Genomic DNA, 8,267 nt, shown 5'->3' on the forward strand with positions numbered 1-8,267 from the left:
TGCAGGATAAAGTAACAGAAAGAAACAAACAGATCACCTTTGGAGTGAAATTCCTTGGCTGAGGAGAAAACACAGGGGGTGAAGTTCTGGGCAGAACCTAGAATTTTTTTCTTATTCTAAGGCAGGTTGAGGGTGGGACAGGAATCAGGAGTCTAGAAGATTAGTCTGCTATCAGGGGGCTCGTCTGGGGTGCCTAGAGACCAACCTTGCCTTAGGAGCAGAAGGGAAACCTGACTCAGGTTATTATAAATCATTTAACCCTCTGCAGACCAGGAAATGCCAGCAGAGCTAGCTAACCAACTGATTTGTGATTAATTATGCAAAACACCCTGCTCTTGCCTGTCAAAGCCCTAATGAAAGTGATTTTAGTGGTCTGGCAAATGGCATCCCCCCTCCCCACCCCCTCAATTTGCCAACATGCCCAGCAACGGTAACCATGATGGTGGAACAGTTTTAATGGTGGGCAAAATGACCATTCTGCATCCAGGTCCAAAGAAACCCACTGAGCTCCTACTCTGTCTGAGAGAGCACTGTAGAGGGACAGGAGTGGGAACAGACATGAACTAGTTGACTTGACAAACTCTGAGTAGCTTGGGATGGGTTCATTTTTTTTCAGCAGCAGTGTGGATTGTTTGCCACATGATTCTGGCATGGTTGGCATAGCTATGCTAGAAGAGGATCTGATCGTGTTTATGGCTGTGGGTAGTGTTTTATTCATTGGAAAGTGCTGCCCTGTTGATGGTTCTGTGGGTTCTGAAGCAACTAGAGAGGGAAATGTGGTCTGATTCTCCCTCATGGTCTGCTTCTCCCTTGTTGCCCAGGACTACCTCAACTCAGCTAGAACTCAGCGTTGTTTCTTAGCTACGCACAGCAGATTCTCTGTGTGTAGCCTTCTGGCCCACCTTGTCAGCACTTCCCCTGTTCTAACCTGAACCTAATTTTCTTTCCACCCTTGTGATAATGATTAGAGGGAATGAGACTGGTGGCTTCCCTTGGGACACTAATGAGTATCCTTCGTGCTCTATCAAGTCCAAGGCAGAGACCCTGCTCTTCAGGGACTGAAATCTGAAGCCTTTAGCCAAAGATGGCTCTTGTCAAGGCTGGAGAAGCTGTTACAGCTTGTTACCTGCGGCTTCATTTTATTAACATCTGAATAAACAAATGCTGAACAGAGCATGATCGGTTCCCCAAGAGCCTCCTCCCACTGGCTTTCAAGACTCTGGTGACTGGAACTAAAGCAACCTTGAATAAGATTGTCCCGCTGGAATGAGAGTCAACAGCACCTGATTAATTCTGAAAGTAAGCATTTTAATTTCAGGGACTTGGGCTGGATTCACAGGGCCCAGAACAAATGATTCGTTCAGCCAGTCCTTCCTGTATTTATCTGGCCCCGAGCAACCTGATAGGTGAACTTGGGAGCACCATTCATCCATTCGAAAATTACCAATGGAGCATCCACTGCGTGCCAGGGAACCAGACCCACTCTACGCCCTCAGGGAGCATACAGTCCAGTGATAAAATAAGAGTGGTGAATGATAGGATGAAGTTCAAGGTGCCCCAGGAACAGAGATAGTGGAGGGTATCACTGAAGGCCTCCCTGAGGAAAGGACATTTCCACTGAGCTGTGCAAGTTAAGTAGGAGGGAGTCAGCTGGAAGGAGGCAGAGGGAAAAGCGGAGGACAAGGATAACAGTGAGAGTTGAGGCTGGAGACGCTTGGCCAGGTTAGGTGGTCTTGAATGCCCTGTTAGGGAATTACTTATCCTAAGGGCAATGGGAATCCGTTCAATGGACGAGGTAGCATGTTCAGATTTGCATTTTAGGAAGACTTCTCTAATTGCAATACAGAGAATGGATCAGAGAAGGACAAGTGTGGAGACCTGGAAACCAGTTCTGGGAGACAGGCTTCCTAGTAGCAGTGAGAAGTGACAGTGAATAGATAAGGCTGTGGGCAAAGTGGATGGAGAGAACTGGGGTCAAGAGATCTTCCCCATATATAAAGAGCTCTTCAAAAATTAAAAAAAGAATAGAAAAATGGACAAAGGACATGAACAGAGTTCATAGAAAAAGATACACAAATGGCCCAAAACCTATGAAAATATACTCATCTTCATAAGAGAAATACAAACCAAACCTACATTGGTACCATCTGTCATGTATCAACTCAACAAAAATTCAGTAATCTGACAACACTGTTGGAGAAACAGTTTGGCCCTCCTCACACATTACAGGTGGGAGTTCACAAAGGTACAACCCCTACCATGGGGAGGGAGGGCTGGATTTGGCAATATCTAACAAAATCTGTACCTACCCACCCAGTAATCTCACTTCCGTGAATTAACCCTGAAGATACACCCTCACAAATACAAAACAGCATTTGCTCAAGGTTGTTCACTGCAGCACTGTTCATAGTAGCAAAATACGGGAAACAACCGAGATGCCCTTTCGTAAGAGACTGGTTGAATGAACTCTGGAAGAGCCCCCCAGTGGAGGACTATGCAGCCATTTTTTAAAATGAGGTTCTTTATGAAGCAGTTCACTTGTTAAGTGAAAATCAAGAGGCAAAGGACCCAAAAGAGCATATGCTATGCTGTCTCTTATGTAAGTAAAAAAGGAAGATAAAAACATAGATATGTATTTGCTTATTAATGTCCAACAAAAAGAAGGAATAAAGAGAAAACCGAACCGAGGAGGGATAAACCAGAGACCAAAGGAAAGGATGGGAACAGGTGAAGGGGTATGAATACGTGGGAGTATACCATTTCACACAGTTTTGACTTTTGGACTAGATACATGATTTACACAGTCAAAAACTAAAATGAAGTGAAAATAATGGAAAAACCCCTCAATTAAATACGAACAGAAACAAATGAACCAAATTATCTATCTAATTATTAACATGACTTCACAGAGGCAAGAATTAATACAAGTAACTTTCAAACCCAGTACTTTGTGAGTCCTTAGGGGATGGGTGCTAAGGGGAAAAAAAGAGCTGCAAAGAAATCCCAAACCTGACTTAGTGGGATTTGTTGTTGACAGTGATGTCAGTTTATAAATTCTGAAACTTCTGTCTGTATATTACAGTAGAGAGGACATTCGTAAAAATACTGAAATTGTTGGGAATCAGGGTCATTAAAGAAAAGGAAATACAAATATGTACTAGCAGAAAGTACACATGACTCCAGTGGTACTGGATTTAAGTAGAAGGCTTCAGTATAGCTGGAGGCTCTGTTCACCAAAAGGGCTTAAAAGCAAGGCACCCCACTAGTAACGAGAATACCTAGTTTCCAGATCTTGATTGGTAAACACGATTCCCCACTCAAAGAAACCAAGATTTCCTGGAGAAATGGCTGAGTCCAGCATCAGGGCAAGGACAGTAGGTCAGCCTGGAACATCTTGTGCCAGAAAGCAAGGAAGGGCTCAAAGACATATTAAAAGGCCATAAGAGCTGTCTCAGAGATTCTCCTACCAGACACATTTTGGGCAACGTAAGCATCGAAATGAATAATGACAGTAAGGGACTGTAACACACCAATTTTTTTTTTTAAATCACCACTGATTTATTCATGAAGTTCACATTGTCAGAACTCAACTGCATGGTCCAGATGGCAAATGGTGGTTTCTTTCATTTCCAACCACTGGACACTCAGAAATTAAATGGTCTTAACTTTTGAGGAACAGAGCAATCATTTTGTAGACCTAAAGCCTCAAGTTCAGAAGAGATTCACAGTATTCCATGTTCACACATCTGAGGATATGTCTGAATTATGAAACATCTAACACATTGAATTTTAAAGATAGAATCCATGAGTCCACAGTGATATTCAAAAAATGAAGTATGGGGAAGGAAAGCCCTTCTTTACAGAAGAATGCCTGCTAATAAATAGAAGAAATGATAGAATTTAAAAGTCACCATTTTCTAACCTCCAGTATAACAACAGATTCAAACAAAAACCGTCAACTGAAAATAGTAAATCTGTAGAGTAAAAGGTTGTTCAGGAACAGGATATTCACATGGCCTCACCTCAAGAGTATATCACCCCACGTATTTCTAACTAATTGCAAAGGAAAAAGGTGCCATGGAGAGCTCTCCAGACATCTCCTGCCCCAAGCAATCAAACTTGTCATCACCAATAATGGGCAAACTTACAGGAGTGCCTCCTGATGGGCTGCAATGGAAATTTACATCACCTGTGCAGCATGACTGCCAAAATGTTTCACCTGAGTCTAATCAGAAGGCAATAGACAAATGCAGGACATGGGTCAGTCTACAAGGCACTCGGCCTGAGCCCTTCAAAAGAGTCAAATGAAAAATAGTCAAGAAACAAAATGGGGAGGGAGCTGTTCTAGATTAAAAGAAACTAAAGAGACATAACCAAATGCACTGTGTGGACTTTGATTGGATCCTGAGTTCTTTTTTTTAATAGCCATAAAAAGCATGTGAGAAACAATCAGAGAAAATTGAGACTAGACATACTTTAGATGAATTAATGTTCGATTTCTTAAGTATGATAATATATTGTGCTTATATAGAAGGATGTTCTTATTCTTGGGAGATATCTTGCTGAAGCATTTAGAGGTGAGTATCATTTTATCTTTATCTTCCAAATGGATCAGGAAAAGAAAAAAGCTATATAGAGGAGAGACAGAACACAAACATGGCAGAATGACAGCAATGAAGGCAAAGAAATTCACATGTCCATTGTGCTATTCTTTCAACTTTTCCACGAATTTGAAAAATTCCAAAAACAAACTTTGGGAAAAGCTAGCATCTTTGATGCTTCAGGACAATTGAAGAGAAATCTTGACACACACACACACACACACACACACACACACACACACACACACCATGGCAAGGGTTTTGCAGGTGCTTAGTTCACAATGTATGGAGGGAATGGCTTCTGCAGTGGGTCCACAATGCTCAGTGAAAGGGCGAATCCCAGGGTTCCTGCATGGGCGACAAGTGAGATAGCAAACACTGGAGATGTTCAAGAGGGGAAAATAAGAGGGGAGGTAAAATATTCATTTCAGACAGATTCTCCCAAGTCCATGCACACCGTGAGTTAGCTTAAGATACAGCAAAGAGAAGGGACGGGTAGAGGAACAGGAGGCTCTAACAGAGATGGAGAGAAATAGGTGGGGGGTGCTGGGGGTGGGGTCATAGATGCCAAGGGGAGGGTCCAACAGTGCAAGTGCCACCAGACTTCACACAAGACAAGGATCCTTGTTACTGCAAGTGACTAAAAATTGGATTTGTAAAAAATATATTTTTTGATCCCTGTCTACACAGCAGCAACAAGCAGCAACAAGCTAGATCAACTCAAAGGATGAGGCTGGGAAATCAAGATGCACTGAAACGCTGGTTGGTGTCTCTCAGGTGCCAGAGCCAGTGCATCCTCCACCCCAACTACATCACCTCCCTCAGATGCTTGGGCACCCCCTCCCGGCTCTTTATTCCAGATGGCCTGGATACCTTGGCTTCATTTTTCCTGGGTGCTTTTTCTTGTTTGGTGCTCTCTAGGGAGGAAACAGACCCAGGGATTTTTAATGTGCTCCTTCAAAGAAGACTGAGGGCTGTTTGGTGTCAAAGCAAGTCCAAGCACTAGGAGATAAGAGATCAAAGGCTCTAAAAGCAAGCCCAAAGCAAACTTTAAAAGGCAAGGAGATAAGATGGCTCAGAAATAACCATACTGAGCAAATTTATCATTCAGCAGAAGCCAATCGTGCAGATGGAAGAGCATAGTTAAGAGGGAAAAATGGGAATCAAATGTGCTATCTCAAGAGGCACCATCAATTCATCAGAAAAGGTGGGTCACCTGTCACCAGCTGGAGAAGCAGCCCAAACCAGAGTTGGTTCTGCCCAGTTGGGAAGATGACCCACCCCAAACTGACCAATGGAATCAACATTTTTAGTCTTCCATCCAATTGCTTTAATGACCATAATGGCATAAAACATTCTCTCATGCTGGCCTCCAGTTACAGAATACTGACCACTGCAACCGGGAAATCCGAGAACTTTTCCTCGTCTAACACATTTGTGAAACTCATTGGCTTTAACAGACCGTTCCCCAAACACCTGGCCTGTACGTTCTCCTCTAAATGGCATGTGCTGTATCATATTCCAAAAGTGCCTACAGGCTCTCGCTTGCCTTGAAAAATATCCATCTGCTGTCAGGAAAGCTAAAGCCCATCTTGGCTCTGGTCAAACATTCACTTTGCGGGGGTGGGGGTGGGGCACGACACACAAACCAATTTAGTCAGACTTAATAAGTTTTAACAAAATCCAGGTGGCAGAATCGATCTGGTAAAGTAAAGCAGAAAATCTTAGCGCAGCTCTGAGAAATAACAAAGATGTGAAACCATCCGTGACACGGTAGAGGGCAACTTGCAGTGGAGTTTCATCAACGCGAGGACTTTCAGGTAGCCCTGTCCTGAAACTGTGGTTTCTGTAGGTTTGGGACCCTGAGGCCTGCTTGTATTTTTTTCCTATGCCTTGGGACCCTCAGGGTTCATCCTAAAGGTAATCAAGTTTAAAACCCAGTAAATCTTATGATCTCTCATTTCCCACCACTCTGCCCGACAAAGACCACAGACAAGGACATCAGAGTTTAAAAACACCTAAGCTATGAAATCACTGCCCTCCCCCCTACGTGGGATCAGACACCCAGGGGAGTGAATCTCCCTGGCAACGTGGAATATGACTCCCGGGGAGGAATGTAGACCTGGCATCGTGGGACGGAGAACATCTTCTTGACCAAAAGGGGGATGTGAAAGGAAATGAAATAAGCTTCAGTGGCAGAGAGATTCCAAAACGAGCCGAGAGGTCACTCTGGTGGGCACTCTTATGCACACTTTAGACAACCCTTTTTAGGTTCTAAAGAATTGGGGTAGCTGGTGGTGGATACCTGAAACTATCAAACTACAACCCAGAACCCATGAATCTCGAAGACAGTTGTATAAAAATGTAGCTTATGAGGGGTGACAATGGGATTGGGAAAGCCATAAGGACCACACTCCACTTTGTCTAGTTTATGGATGGATGAGTAGAAAAATAGGGGAAGGAAACAAACAGACAAAGGTACCCAGTGTTCTTTTTTACTTCAATTGCTCTTTTTCACTCTAATTATTATTCTTGTTATTTTTGTGTGTGTGCTAATGAAGGTGTCAGGGATTGATTTGGGTGATGAATGTAACACTATGTAATGGTACTGTAAACAATCGAAAGTACGATTTGTTTTGTATGACTGCGTGGTATGTGAATATATCTCAATAAAATGAAGATTAAAAAAAAAAAAAAAAAAACACCTAGGCTATAAGAGTCTCCCCCGAGGGCCTCTTTGTTGCTCAGATGTGGCCCTCTCTCTCTCTCTAACTAAGCCACCTTGGCAGGTGAACTCACTGCCCTCCCCTCTACGTGGGACCCGACTCCCAGGGGTGTAAATCTCCCCGGCAACGCAGGATATGACTCCCAGGGATGAATCTGGACCCAGCATCATGGGATTGAGAATATCTTCTTGACCAAAAGGGGGATGCAAAATGAGACAAAATACTTTCAGTGGCTGAGAGATTTCAAATGGAGTCCAGAGGTCACTCTGGTGGAGATTCTTATGCACTATATAGATAAAACCTCTTAGGTTTATTGGACTAGCTAGAAGTAAATACCTGAAACTATCAAACTCCAACCCAGTAGTCTGGACTCCTGAAGACAATTGTATAACAATGTAGCCTACAAGGGGTGACAGTGTGATTGTGTAAACCTTGTGGATCACACTCCTTTTATCTAGTGTATGGATGGATGAGTAGAAAAATGGGGACAAAAACTAAATGAAAAATATGGTGGGATGGTGGGGGGGACGGTTTGGGTGTTCTTTTTTACTTTCATTTTTTATTCTTATTCTGATTCTTTCTGATGTAAGGAAAATGTTCAGAAATAGATTATGGTGATGAATGCATAACTAGATGATCGTACTGTGAACAGTTGATTGTACACCATGGATGATTGTATGGTATGTGAATATATTTCAATAAAACCGAATTTAATTTAAAAAAAAACACCTAGGCTATATTATTCTGAACATTTGACATCAAGGAACACCATTCCTAAGGCTTAAGAGAAACTGTTCCTTATTCTTACAGTTTATGTGCAGAGGTGTCAAAGTACAATTCGGGAGAACTCCGTTTAAGCAGGTTTGAGTACTGAGTAACACACAGGCATGCTTTTTATAGAGCCTTGGTGTTCCCAGATCAGCCTTAGGTTTGAAACTCT

The sequence above is a fragment of the Choloepus didactylus genome, chromosome 18 (assembly GCF_015220235.1).
Source record: "Choloepus didactylus isolate mChoDid1 chromosome 18, mChoDid1.pri, whole genome shotgun sequence".
In the NCBI taxonomy this organism is placed as follows: domain Eukaryota; kingdom Metazoa; phylum Chordata; class Mammalia; order Pilosa; family Megalonychidae; genus Choloepus; species Choloepus didactylus.